Here is a 15,202-nt window from a genome sequence, read left to right on the forward strand (position 1 = left end):
TTGCGGGTGACTCTGGATGCATAGTGGGCATGGGATTTCTTGACACACCATCCACTACGCTGTAATACCTGGATTTTGCGAGTTGGACGGAGCATCCAAACCGCAGCATTTGCTGATCGTGTGCATACACCCTCAAAAACAAACTCAAGAAGTTTATTAACTCTTCAAGTGCTTCACATGAATTAATGCAATTTGGAAGGAAAAAAGGAAATATTTTACTTATTTTTCCAAAAATGTTACTTTAGCCCTATTTTTTTTATTTTCACCAGGGTAACAGGAGAAAATGCTCCTCTACAAAATAGGTTGTGCAAATTCTCCTGAGTACTGTAATACATCATATGTGGGGGAAAACTATGGTTAGGGTGCATGGCAGGGCTCAGAAGGGAAGGAGCACCATTTGACTTTTTGAACTCAAAAATAGTTGGAATCAAGAGCAGGCACCATGGGCCTAAACAGTGGAAATGCTCCATAAGTGACCCCATTTTGGAAACTAGACCTCTCAGGGAATTTGTCTAGATGTGTGATGGGCACCTTGAACTCCCTGGTGCTTCACGCTTTGCCCACAAAAATGTTATTTTAGTCTTCAATTTTTATTTTCACAAAGGTAACTGGAGAAAATGGACCCCAAAACTTGTTGTGCAATTTCTCCTGAGTACGACAATACTCCATATGTGGGGGAAAAACTACTGTTTGGGCACATGGCAAGGCTCGGAAGGGAGGGAGGTTTGAGCGCAAAAATGGATGGGATCAACAGCAGACACCATGTTGCATTTGGAGAGCCCCTGATGTGCCTAAAGAGTGGAAACTCCCAACAAATAACTCCATTTTGGAAATTAGACTCCTCAAGGAGCTTATCTAGATGTGTGGGGAGCACCTTGAACCCTTAGGTGCTTCACAGAAGTTTAGGTGCCAGAGCAGGAGAACCCCCAAAAGTGATGACACCATTTTACCAACTACACCTCTCATTTCATCTAGGGGTGCAGCGATCATATTGACACCATAGGTGTGTCACAGAATTTTATTCCATTGGTCAGTGATGAAAACATAATTGCATTTTTACCATAAAAATTTTGTTTTAGCCCCATATTCTACATTTCTACATGGGAAAATGGGTAAAAATGGCACAAAAATTTGTACCACAATTTCTGATAAACGTGGAGAAATACCCCATATGTGGCTGTACAGCATTTCTTAGCAGTACAACAAGACTCAGGTGGGACGGAGTGCTATTTGCCTCCTGGAGCGCATTTTTTCCTGAAATAGTTTGGGAACTACATATACACCACCCTTAAGTGCTATAAGAGTGGAATATCCCCCTCAAGTGACTACATTTTGGAAATTATATCCCTTTGGGAAAATATCTACCAGTTTAGTGACGATTTTGACTCCATGGGTGTGTCACGCGGCGGCTGCCGCGCACACCTCTCTTTGCCTCCTCCCGGCCGCAGCTTACCCGCTCGCCGGTGTCCTCCTCGCCTCGGCGCCGGCTGCCGCGGGCTTCTCCGTGGTCTCTCCCGGCTCCTCTCCTCCGTCTGGCGGCCGCCTCCATCCGGTCTTCCGGACCGCGCCGGGTGCACGCCCCCGCCCCTCCTGCTCGGCGGGCGCACGCACACACTGTGCCTGGGCACGCGCGCGCCTCCTCCTCCTCCTCCTGAGGACGCGCGCCTGCCTCTCCTCCACTACAGGTCACGACCCGGAAGCCCTCCTACTAGCCCCTATATCTGGCCGCCTCTTCCTGCCGGCGGTGCCTGAGTATCACTGCTCTTCCCTAGTGATTCTGGCCGCTCTCTATGCACGCTATCGCGTCCTGTCCATCCGTTGCTCGTTCACCTCTTCCATTATCCTCTCTCCTAGGTCCTGTGTCTCCAAGCCGTGCCCACCTGTCCTGTGTCTCCAAGCCGTGCCCATCTGTCCTGTGTCTCCAAGCCGTGCCCACCTGTCCTGTGTCTCCTAGCCGTGCCCACCTGTCCTGCGTCTGCAAGCCGTGTCTATCTCCCCTGTGTCTCCAAGCCGTGCCTACCTGTCCAGGGTCTCCAGGCCGTGCCCACCTGTCTCGTGTCTCCAAGCCGTGCCCGTCTGTCCTGTGGCTCCCAGCCGGTACCGTCAGTCCTGTGTCCCCAACTCGGTTCTAGCTGTCTGTCTGTCGATACTTCCCCAGGGTACCAGCTGCCGTGGTAATAGTTACCCGCGGGCTTGCCCCAAACGCTCCCTGTATAGGGGGTGGTCCACCTGGTCAGCTCGCCCCCGGGAGGTTCGTTGCCACGGTCTAGCGGGTCCACCCCAGGTGTACCTTACAGAATACTCAGGCCATGGATCCCGCTGGTACCCCGACCCCGACCCAAAAGGAACTTTTGATCCTTCGTGAGAATCAGGCGAGGATCATGTCGTTCCTCAAGTCAATGGAGTCCCGACTTTCTTCTCTGCAAACCTCCGATCCGGGGATTGCCTCCCAAATCTCCGGCTTACAGCAGGAGCTTGCTCAGCAGCGCGACACCCAGGCCCATATTTTGAACTACATAGCCTCTGTAGATAACCGCCTTCTAGCTCTACAGACGGCGGCTGCTGTCCCTGCGCCTGCGGCTGCTTCTCAGTCCTCTCCCCGCTTGGCCAAACCCCCACGCTATAGTGGAGATCCCAAACTCTGTCGGGGGTTCATTAACCAGTGCCAGTTGCACTTCGAGCTGGCATCCCTGCAGTATCCTTCCGACCGGGCCAAGGTGGCCTTTATGATTTCCCACTTAGAGGGTGAGGCATTGGCTTGGGTGAATCCTTTGTGGGAGCGAGATGACCCGATAGTCTCCCAGCTCGCAACCTTCTTGAAGACATTTTGTAAGGTCTTTGATGAGCCCGGCCATCTGGTCTCCGCCACCGAGTCCTTATTTTGCCTTCGCCAGGGTGCTCTCTCTGTGGGACAGTACGCCATCCAGTTCCGTACGTTGTCCTTTGAACTAGGATGGAACAATGAGGCTCTAGTAGGGGCTTTTTGGCGTGGCTTGTCGCCCCGAATCAAAGACGAGTTGGCAGGCAGGGATACACCTACGTCTTTGGAGGATCTCATCTCACTGGCAACGCGAATTGACCTGCGTTTCCGGGAGCGTTCCCGCGAGGTAGCCAGGGAGAGAAGGCCCACTCGGTTTTCTCCTCCGACACGCAGTCCTCCCCGCTCTCGGCCTTCCACCTCGGCGTCAGCTCCTGATCCTATGCAGGTTGACCGACTCAGGCCCGCGGAGCTACGCCGCCAGGAGAGACTCACTCATGGTCTTTGTCTCTATTGTGGCAGTGCCTCCCACCTTCTGCGTTCCTGCCCTGTGAGGCCGGGAAACTCCTCCGCCTAGGACAGGTAAGAGAGGCCTCCCTAGGTGCCTTTGACACCTCTCTACCCTTGACCCTTCCTGTTTTGTTTATCCAGGGTTCCAAACGTTTTTCGGAGTTAGCCTATATTGACTCAGGGGCTGCTGGAAATTTTATCCAACTCGAGGTGGTGAAGAGATTGGGGATACCTGTTAGGTCCTTGGAGGTTCCCCGGCAGTTAGTTTCAGTCGACGGCATTCCCTTGCGCGAGACCGTTACTCTGGTCACTGAAGAGCTGGAATTACAGATCGGGGTCCTGCACTGTGAGAGAATAGCCTTCTTCGTGCTGCCGTCTCTATCCCACACCTTGCTCCTGGGTCTTCCGTGGTTGAGGATGCATGAACCTGTCCTGGATTGGCGGACCGGAGACATTCTTCGCTGGGGCTGCTTCTGCCAGACTAGATGTCTTCGTCCAGTACAACCCCTCAAATGCTCGTCTCCTGTCTCGGGCCCTGCGGATTTGCCCTCGGCCTATTGGGCTTTTGCGGATGTCTTTGATAAGAAAGAGGCAGAGGCTCTTCCACCGCACCGGCAATATGATTGCCCCATCGAGCTTGTTCCCGGCTCGACTCCGCCCCGGGGGCGAATCTATCCGTTGAGTCCACTCGAGTCCCAGGCCATGTCTGAATATGTACAGGAGAATTTGGCCAGAGGCTTCATCCGAAAGTCATCTTCTCCCGCTGGGGCTGGCTTCTTTTTCGTCAAGAAGAAGGACGGGTCTCTCCGCCCCTGTATTGACTATCGAGGTCTTAACCAGATTACCATCAAGAACAGATATCCTCTACCTCTCATCCCCGAGCTGTTCGACCGGCTACGAGGGGCGCGAATCTTTTCTAAATTGGATCTCCGAGGAGCCTATAATCTCGTCCGTATTCGCTCCGGAGATGAATGGAAGACCGCCTTCAACACCAGGGATGGACACTACGAGTACCTCGTCATGCCCTTCGGGTTGTGCAACGCCCCCGCAGTCTTTCAAGAATTTGTGAACGACATTTTCCGAGACCTTCTGTACTCCAGTGTGGTTGTGTACCTTGACGATATCCTGGTCTTCTCTCCCGATCTGTCCACCCACAGAAGAGATGTCCGCCGAGTACTGTTCCGATTGAGGGAGAATCGCCTGTACGCCAAATTGGAGAAGTGCGCCTTTGAACAGTCCTCCCTCCCATTTCTGGGCTATGTCATCTCCGACTCCGGCCTGCGTATGGATCCGGAGAAGGTGTCTGCCGTGCTCAATTGGCCATGTCCCCAAGGGGTGAAAGCCGTTCAGCGATTTCTCGGCTTTGCAAATTATTATCGGCAGTTCATCCCTCATTTTTCCTCATTGGCTGGCTCTATCTCGTCTTTGATCCGTAAAGGAGCCAACCCGCACGTCTGGACCCCTGAAGCAGAGGAGGCCTTCCTATCTCTGAAACGAGCATTTGCCACGGCTCCCGTACTCCATCGTCCTGAGGTCAACAAACCGTTCGTCCTCGAAGTGGATGCATCAGCAACTGGAGCTGGAGCGGTTTTGTCTCAAAAGTCTTCCTCCGGTAGGCTCGTTACGTGCGGCTTCTTTTCCAAGTCCTTCTCCACCCCAGAGCGGAATTATTCCATTGGAGACCGAGAACTGCTTGCCATCAAGTTAGCTCTAGAGGAGTGGAGATACTTATTGGAGGGCGCCGCACATCCCTTCACAATCTTCACAGACCATAAGAATCTAGCTTATCTTCGGTCTGCACAGAGACTCAACCCACGCCAGGCCAGGTGGTCTCTGTTCTTCGCTCGATTCGATTTTGATCTGCATTTTCGCCCAGGTAACAAGAACCTCAAAACTGACGCCTTGTCCAGGTCCTTCCTTCCCGCAGATGTCGAAGAGGAACCCACGCATATCTTGGATCCATCCCGGCTCATCACGGTGGCACCACTTTCTCTTCTCTCACCTCCACCTGGCAAGACTTTTGTGCCGGAGAAGGACCGAGGATGAATCCTCCACTGGGGACATGCTTCCAAGCTGGCTGGCCATCTCGGGCTTAAGAAGACACTTCTCCTGGTGTCCCGCTACTACTGGTGGCCGACTCTTCCCCAGGATGTCCGGGATTTCGTCGCCTCCTGTCTCTCCTGTGCCAAGATCAAGGTGCCTAGGCAGCTGCCTTCTGGTCTTCTACACCCGCTTCCAGTACCCTCGTCCCCTTGGCAACACATTGCCATGGACTTTATTACGGACCTGCCCCACTCTGCCAACTGTACGGTCATCCTAGTGGTGGTTGATAGGTTTTCTAAGATGGCACACTTCGTCCCTCTTTCCGGCTTGCAATCGGCCCCAGCCTTGGCAAAGATTTTCGTTCAGCACATCTTCCGTCTTCATGGACTGCCCCAACATATTGTTTCTGACAGAGGAGTCCACTTCTGGAGAGCCCTATGCAGATCGATGGATATCACTCTCGATTTCTCCTCATCTTACCACCCCCAGTCCAACGGTCAGGCTGAACGGACAAATCAGTGCTTGGTGAACTACCTCCGGCATTTTTCCAATGTCCACCAGAACGACTGGGCTGAACTTCTCCCATGGGCTGAGTTCGCCTATAATAACCACGTCAGTGAGTCTTCGGGCAAGTACCCTTTCTTTGTCGTCTACGGGCAACATCCTGGTGTTCCTCTTCCGGTTCCCCCTGCCTCGGGTGTACCGGCGGCTGACCTTCTGACCGGGGAATTCTCCAGGATCTGGCAGGAGACCAAGGCCGCTCTCGAGTTGGTACGTAACAGAGTTAAGAGACACGCCGACAAAAGACGCCTGGATGCCCCGCCATATCACCCTGGTGATAAAGTTTGGCTGGCCTCCAAGTTTATTCGCCTCAAGATCCCTTCCCATAAACTGGGTCCCCGCTATATTGGACCTTTTGAGGTCTTGTCCCGTATTAATGATGTCTCCTACAAACTACGGCTTCCCGCCTCTCTCCGTATCCCTAATGCCTTTCATGTGTCTTTGCTAAAACCAGTCATCTTCAATCGTTTCCTTTCTAAGGCCCCTCACTCGCCTCCGCCTGTCTCCGCAGACGATGTATTTGAGGTTAAAGATATTTTGGCCATGAGGAAGCAAAAGGGGAGAACCTTTTTTTTGGTTGATTGGAAGGGCTTTGGTCCCGAGGAGAGGTCCTGGGAGCCCCAAGAGAACATCCAGGCTCCTTGAATCTTGGCTAAATTTTTTTCCGGACTGCGGAGGGAGGCGCGTAAGGAGGGGGGTACTGTCACGCGGCGGCTGCCGCGCACACCTCTCTTTGCCTCCTCCCGGCCGCAGCTTACCCGCTTGCCGGTGTCCTACTCGCCTCGGCGCCGGCTGCCGCGGGCTTCTCCGCGGTCTCTCCCGGCTCCTCTCCTCCGTCCGGCGGCCGCCTCCGTCCGGTCTTCCAGACCACGCCGGGTGCACGCCCCCGCCCCTCCTGCTCGGCGGGCACGCGCACACACTGTGACTGGGCACGCGCGCGCCTCCTCCTCCTTCTGAGGACGCGCGCCTGCCTCTCCTCCACTACAGGTCACGACCCGGAAGCCCTCCTACTAGCCCCTATATCTGGCCGCCTCTTCCTGCTGGCGGTGCCTGAGTATCACTGCTCTTCCCTAGTGATTCTGGCCGCTCTCTATGCACGCTATCGCGTCCTGTCCATCCGTTGCTCGTTCACCTCTTCCATTATCCTCTCTCCTAGGTCCTGTGTCTCCAAGCCGTGCCCACCTGTCCTGTGTCTCCAAGCCATGCCCATCTGTCCTGTGTCTCCAAGCTGTGCCCACCTGTCCTGTGTCTCCTAGCCGTGCCCACCTGTCCAGCGTCTCCAAGCCGTGTCTATCTCCCCTGTGTCTCCAAGCCGTGCCTACCTGTCCAGGGTCTCCAGGCCGTGCCCACCTGTCTCGTGTCTCCAAGCCGTGCCCGTCTGTCCTGTGGCTCCCAGCCGGTACCGTCAGTCCTGTGTCCCCAACTCGGTTCTAGCTGTCTGTCGATACTTCCCCAGGGTACCAGCTGCCGTGGTAATAGTTACCCGCGGGCTTGCCCCAAACACTCCCTGTATAGGGGGTGGTCCACCTGGTCAGCTCGCCCCCGGGAGGTTCGTTGCCACGGTCTAGCGGGTCCACCCCAGGTGTACCTTACAGGGTGTTTTCCAAAAACAAGCAGCAGTGGATGTTGCCGAGTGAAAATTGCAAATCTGCTATTGCAGTGCGCAGTAAATTGTAGTCACAGTACATTGTAGTGACCAGTACATTGTAGTCACCAGTATGTTGTAGTGCCCAGTATGTTGTAGTCACCAGTATGTTATAGTGGCCAGTACATTATGCCCAGCTCATGCTTCTGGAGACACGCACCCATAAATTATGTGTGCTTTCATTGCTATAGAAATGCCAAACATGTGGAAGCTAAATGTGGTTTAGGCACACTGTGTGGCTCAGAAAGGAGGGGGGTATTTGGATTTGGCAGTGCAGAATTTGCTAAATTTCTTTTTGGGGTTTATGAGTCATAGTGATTTTCCAACACTTTTGTGTTACCAGTAACATGGAAGCCCGCTTTATTCCTTGTGCGGTGCAAGTGATTAGGTGACTTTATTCTTCGGGTCGATGCGATTACATTGATACCACATTTATATTTGTTTGTTATGTTTGGCTGACGTCACACAGTAAAAGATGCTTTTTTTTTTCAAAAACAAGATTTTGCATCCCCATATTTTGATAGCTATGTTTTTTCCAAATCTCTGTCAATAGAGTCATGTGAGGTCTTGTTTCTTGCAAGATGGTTTGACGTTTTTACTGCTACTATTTTGGACACATGACATTTTTTTGATCGCTTTCTATTCCGATTTTTGGAAGACAAAATCAACAAAAACCAGCAATTCAGGATTTTTTTTTCATGCCTCTCCGTGTGTGGTAAAAGTGATAAGGCAGCTTTATTCTTTCGGTCAGTATGATTACCGCGATACCACATTTATGTAATTTTTTTATGCTGTGGTGCTTTTACACTACAAAAACTATTTTATAGAAAAAAAATGTTTGCATTGCTTTATTGTGAGAGGAAAAGCATTGTTTTTTTATTTTATTTTGCGGTGTTCACTGAAGGGGTTAACTAGTGTGACAGTTTTATAGATTGGGTCATTCTGGATGTGAGGATACAAAATATGTGCATTTTTTTTTACATAAAAATGCTTATTTATGGGTACAATATATATATTTTTATTATTTTGTGATTTTTGTAAAAATATTTTTCCATTTTTTTTCTCCTTTTTTACTTAGCCCCTCTATTGGTTTTTCACCGTTAGCAATCTGATCATGGTTATAAAGCATTGCAATGCATGGGCATTGCTATGCTTCATAGCTTTCAGTTCTGCACTGACCCACAAGCTTGTTTGATCATGTTCTGAGCATGCTCTAACAAACTTGCTAGCTTAATGACCAAGATGTCCTCATTACGACTTCAGGTCACCATGGCAGCATTCGGGCCCTCACTATGACATTGCGGGGGCACCGATCGGAGGGGAGCCCCATCCCTCCCAGTACGAGCACTGCTCCTGGCAGTGAGAGCCGGGTGTCAGCAGTGATGTTCGCTGAACACTTGGCGACGATCAGCATGACGTGTACATATAGTGCATTGGTCAGGAAGTCCTTCCCTTCCATGACATATACATACTGCAAATGTTGTGAATAGTTAATTTTAAGTATTGGCTCCATGTCTCAGAGCTTCTGGTTTATTTGCGTAAATGAGACTCCCCACCCTATTTCGGGACTATAATAAATTATTCCGTTTTTGGAGCCCACAAATGATATTGACCATATTTACCAATATTGTATATCTATGTATTTTCTTTCCCATAACATCTACTAAAATCATTTTATTCTCCCCTGAAATATTTCTATTCTTTCGAGATTATTGGGATTGACATACAGAATAATATAGCTATAAAGTAGTTTACCACAGAGAGAAATCAATTTGTGTGCGGCTACATATACATACGGTAAATCCTAAATCAGCCGCAGAATCCGATCCTTGTACATATGCGATTCATGGATCAGTCAGTGGCGATTCTGTCCTTGCTGGATTAAATCAAATGTTCATTTAATGTTGGATCATTTATCAACAACCTCTCAGAAAAGAGCAACCCCATCAATAAGCCCCTAATAACTAAACATAACTGTAATGACAGCAAGTAATTTTCTAGCCATCTTAATGGCTTATGCAGAGGGTTTGGACCCACTTGGGTTGCAATGAGTCGGAGTGCAGTACCAAGGGCTCACTAGTTGATGTGGGAGACCCAGCCAAACAAAAATTATTTGACTGGGGATGGAGGATACTATTTGATTTACTGCTTCTATTTTATGTCATTTCAGCCTGTGATGTTTTCTACTGCCTTTTCCTGGATATACTGCATCAAGTGTACTGTGCCATGCACTGCTCCTGTCTTCCTGTGGCATCCAGTAACTCTGCTACCTGTCTATGGTCTCAAGGACTTCTCCTGTCTGCCTGCGGCTTCCAGCAACGCTGCTACCTATCTGCAGTGTCTAGGATGACTCCTGTCTTACTCTGGTATCCGGTAACTCTGCTGTCTATGGTATCCAGGGCTTCCCCTGTCTGCCTGCGGCTTTCTGCAACCCTGCTACCTATCTGCGGTGTCTAGGTTGACTCCTGCTTCCTGTGACATCTGGTAACTCTGCTACCTGTCTATGGTGTTCCGGACTTCACCTGCTTGTTTGCGACTTCCAATACTCTGCTGTCTGTTTCCTATGTGCCCCACCAATCTGCTGCACTGACGCCACTGGCCCGTGTGTGCACCTCGTCCTTGGGCCTGGAGAACCCATCTCATCAGATGAGCCTAACAATTAGAAGGCAACAGGGAATGTGAAGAGACACTAAGCACAATTTCACAATTGTTTTTGCTACCTTTCATATAGAAAACTGGTTTTGTGAGTCTTGTCGATGACGCTATTAATTGCATATAAGTTTGGCTTCACACCCAGTGGATTTAGATTGTAATAATTCCTTATATTCAGAGAGTGCAGGCTATATAGGTTAGGAGTCATACAGACTGAATCACATACCAGCCCCTCCTTATTGTTATGTTCCCCATGCTACAGCAATCAGGTTTTACTGGTCATAAATTCTTTCTAACCGTGGGTAATATTTTTCAAGATAAGACGTATACTAGTCACTCCCAGACTAAGCCTCTTCTTTATGTAACGCCTTTATTGTATTTTATTATCCTTCAATTCCGACTAACTCAAAGTTTATTTCTTTCTCCATAAGTAATAATCCAGAGACACAGCCTGCTCGGCATCTCATGAGCCCCATGGCAGCCAATAAAAAGGATATATGCCATTATATAAAGAAAACCTGGATGACCGGTTTATTGTAACCTCATTTGCACTTAGTTGTTTGACCCATAAGGCTATGTGCACACGGTGCAAATTCTGCTGCGGATCCACAGCGTTTCAGGAGCTGTTTTCAATGGTAAACTGAAAAACGCAGTGCACATGCTGCGGATTTGCTGCGGGTTCAAATCCGCAGCATGTCAATTCTTTGTGCGGATTCCTCTGCGGTTTCACACCTTCTCCATTGTAGAGGTGTGAAACCGCAGGGCTAAACCGCAGGCTAATCTGCAGGTAAACTGCAGGTCTTTTGACCTGAGATTTTACCTGCAGATTTTTACAAATCCGCGCGGAAAAATCCGCAGGACCAAAATCTACGTGTGTACATAGCCTAAGGCAGAGCAGAACAAACTCCCTGGCAAACCGAGTAATACAAAGATTGATTGCTGTAACTGTTGAGAACCCTTTAGTGCATAACTGTCTATATAATTGCCTTTCCTCCACACCTACTGTAAATATTAATACTCGTTAGTAAGGCTACATTTTTTCCAAGTGTCTCATTGGAAAGGAGACCTCTCCATACTGCTCCGACTTGAACAACTCCAAAATGCACCCTATATTGAAGGTGGTATCTTACAGTTTAGAGAGAGAATATTATGTTTCCATCACCTTTTTAAAATAAATTTTATAGAGTTCAAAATCATGCTTGCTTGTGCAGCTGCTGCTTTAGTTGGGTGTGGTATAGAATCGGAGAGTTGGAAGGGACCTCCTGGGCCATCTGGTCCAACCCCCTGCAGCAAGCCGAGGGGGGGGGGAGAAGGCAAATAAGCCCCACCCTCCGGACCGGACCGCGGCGATTTCCATACATCTCCACCAAGATAGAAAAGGTATTTATGCATCAAAGGTGTGGGGTCGGGGGGAATAAAAAATCCTAATAGAATCCTTATGGGACGCACAATTGGGTGATATCTTTACATGACATCACTAAAAATGGGTGACAGATTCCCTTTTAAAAGAATTTGTCAGTTAGACCAACCCAAACCACATATATGGGCATGAGGATCTTTGAAATGTATATCCACTGACACCTTTATATCTTTTATCCACTGCTGCATTCAAGAGAAATTAGCATTAATTATCAATAAAAATTAGCATTAATCAAATAATATATACAAATGAGGCATTTAGTGCTCAGTGCGTCACAGAGCACTTAACTAGCCATTGCCGCCCCAAGTTGTTTCCCCACCCAGTACCAGCCTCTTTAGCTTGATTGATAGCTCAAAGTATGTGTGACATAAGGCTCCAGGCAAGAAAATCAGACAGTGAGCTATCAATCAACTAAAGAGGTGGGTGCTGGGTGAGCGGTGGCGTACTGCTAATAGCGGTAGACCATGCGACCACTATAGGGCCCATGAGTCGGGGCCCCCCACTCCCGCCCGGCATCGCACCTTCCACTGTATCGGCATCCTGGATGCTGATACATTTGGAAGAATGAAAGAACAGGTAGCTAACCGCTTCTTCCTCCATCACTCTCTCTATGCATCTGAGCTCTGATGTAGCGATATCATCATGCCCACTGTGCCGAACAGTGTAGAGCTTCAGAACACATGCTATGGAGACCACAGCACTGGGGGAACATGGGGAGGGGAGTATTTTTTTAAATCAATGACAGGACCATTATACAGTACTGTATAGAAGGCTATATGGGATGCATTATACTATATGGAAGGCTATGCTGGTCTCATGATACTATATGGGACCCAGTTGGGACCCATTTTACTATATGGAAGGTTGTGTTGGTCCCATGATACTATATGAAAGGCTATGTGGGGTCCATTATACTATATGGATGTATGGGGGCCAATATAATATTTGAAGGGCTATGTGGGGCCATTATAATATTTTACAGTATTTACAGTAAGTGGGGGCTATTATACTATACAGAGGGCTATGCTCAGGGCCATGATATTGTTTGGAGGGCCATTAAACTGTTTGGAGGGCTACTGGGGAACCATTATACTGTTTGGAAGGCTAGTAGGGACCATTATACAATGTGGAAGGTGATGTTGGGACCACCATACTGTGTGGAGGGATGTGGGGTTCATTATGCTGTATGGAGGGCTGTGTGGGGGACATCATATTGTGTTGAGGGCTGTGCGTTGGTCACAGTTGGGTTGTAAGGAGGAAGATCAGGCTGCAGGTACCTGAGTCATGCCAGGTCCGGAACTGTCGACCTGACAGGTCCCATGACATGGGAAGAAGGGGCGTGGCTAAGCCGGGCAGTGAACAGGAAGCGCGGGAAAGAATTATTAGTTTCCGGCCGGCAGCAAGAGCAGAGGCAAGTGTGCGGCGCGCTTCGCAGCGGGAGAGACAGCACAGAGTTGAGCCGCGGCAGATCTTTCGCACAACTAAGCCAGTGACTGTGCAGAGTGCCGCACACTCGGTGAAGCAGAGTACAGTGCTCGCGTGGAGGAGCGGGTGCCATGTGCAGGACCCTGAGGTGCGTTCTCCTTTGCTGACAGACACGCGGCAGCACACCTGTTGTACAGAGACTACAGCAGCGTTCCCCACTTTGGCTGCACAGATTTACGGACTAGGGGCTCAGTGGCCAGAACCGTTGACCGCCTGTTGTCGCCAGAAGCTGGACCGGGCTTTGTTGGAATTCATCTGAGGACACCACGCTGACCGTTGCCGGTACTCCAACTCCCATCAGACTGTATGTGGATAAGGAGCAGAGAAGACTACGATAAGTGTCATTTAAATATCAGACTGTTGAGTTAACCCTTTAACCCCCTTGTTTATTGTTCATTGTTTATTAACTCCCTGCGAGGAGACCATTCCCATCCCTTTTGTTAAAAAATTAAATAATATTGTTATGCAGCCTTGTTCTGCAATCCCTGCGTTACTGCATTCCCACACCTGCTTACAGGATCATCATACTGCGCTTGGGTAACCATACTTTGCCAGGGTGAGGGGACATAGGGGTTTATTAGGGTCATCATACATTGCGTGTGCAAGATTCTGTGTACGAATTCACTGTGGGGTATCTTGTTGTGTTTGGGGGACACTTTTGTTGGCATCATACTTTAGAAGAATGTAGAGGCTTCAATAGGAGGAAAATTAGTTTGTAAGGGTGGAAATGTTGTTGTCAGACACCGCACTGCACTTGCTCATAGAGCCAGTGCGCGTGTCCTGAGAACAGAAGCAGTGCTAAAAGATACCTGTGGAGTGTGCAGCAGAGGTGACCATGCGTGCTTCAGGCTAATAGTGTCAGGGTCCAGTCAGCGCTGGAAGGTAAAGAGGCAAAGGACCTGCGGACACTGAAACTGAATAATGTGCACGGGACCTATGGTCATGTGACTGCAAGGGGGCGGGGCTTAGCGTCCTGTATTCAGATAGGACAGGACACCATACAACAACTCAGAGTCAGGCAAAACAGAGGTCACACACAGTACGGGCAAATGAGGTACAGAAGGGACAAACAGACGGGTAGTCAGACAGAGCCAAAGGTCATACACAAGAGGGCGACGTGGTACCAAGGGGACGAGCAGAGAGAAGTCGGGTCACAAGCAGAGAGTCATACACGAGAGGTAGCGCAGTACAAGAGGGTCAGGCAGAACTCGTAACAGGGACAGAACCAGATCACAACCGAACAAGCAAGCAAGATATCAGGCACAAGGCACACGTATACAAGAGGTCACTTAACTCAGCCGAGGGCAGGAGTATAACTGACACCAGACCCAGGTCCAGTGAGCACTAAATAGCCTCCTGCTGCCAGAGAGAGGCAGCACAATTAACCCATAGTCTAACCAGGACGGGTCAAAGCGAAATCCCGTCCTGGATCATGACAGTACCCTCCTCTCAATGGGGGGCCACCGGACCCCCAGGTCTCTCAGGGTACTTGGCGTGAAAGGCTCGGATCAACCGATCCGCATGAACTGATCGAGCAGGAACCCACGAGCGTTCCTCAGGACCGTAGCCCTTCCAATGTATCAGATACTGAAGGGCGCGACGGACCAACCTGGAGTCGACAATTCGTTCCACCTCGTACTCAGCCTGCCCATCTACCAGAACCGGTGTCGGGGAAGATGATGATCCCTCCCCACTGGACCTCACAGGTTTCAAAAGGGCCTTATGGAAAACATTAGGGATCCTTAGAGATGGCGGAAGACTCAACCGAAAAGCCACCGGGTTAACTGCTTCGGTAATTACATAGGGACCTATAAACTTGGGTCCAAGCTTCGCAGAGGGGACCTTGAGCCTTATATTTTTGGTGGATAACCATACCTTATCTCCGACCTGAAACACTGGACCCACGGATCGTTTTTTTTCCGCAAAAAATTTAAATTTGTCCTGGGCCTTCGTAATGTTATTCTGGACCTCCCGCCATACCTCCCCCAACCGCTGGATCGTCTCGTCCGCCCCAGGACACCCAGAATTCAAGCGGGAAAATTCTCCAAAATGAGGATGAAACCCATAATTGCAAAAAAAAGGAGATGTACCCGTAGACTGGTTAGTGCGGTTGTTAAAAGCAAACTCA

General features: G+C 49.7%; 1 long non-coding RNA gene across 1 annotated transcript in view; it reads left to right on the plus strand.

Moving 5' to 3' along the window:
• The window catches only part of LOC141101574 (uncharacterized), a 90,441-nt gene extending 79,076 nt beyond the window's left edge, over positions 1–11,365 (plus strand). Inside the window, exon 2 of the long non-coding RNA XR_012234997.1 lies at positions 9,688–11,365. This is a non-coding gene — a long non-coding RNA (uncharacterized lncRNA). The remainder of the gene's footprint in view (positions 1–9,687) is intronic.
• The last annotated feature ends 3,837 nt before the right edge of the window (positions 11,366–15,202 follow it).

Source organism: Dendrobates tinctorius, unplaced genomic scaffold, assembly GCF_039654945.1.
Source record: "Dendrobates tinctorius isolate UK_male_01 unplaced genomic scaffold, ASM3965494v1 ptg000120l, whole genome shotgun sequence".
NCBI classification, from domain to species: domain Eukaryota; kingdom Metazoa; phylum Chordata; class Amphibia; order Anura; family Dendrobatidae; genus Dendrobates; species Dendrobates tinctorius.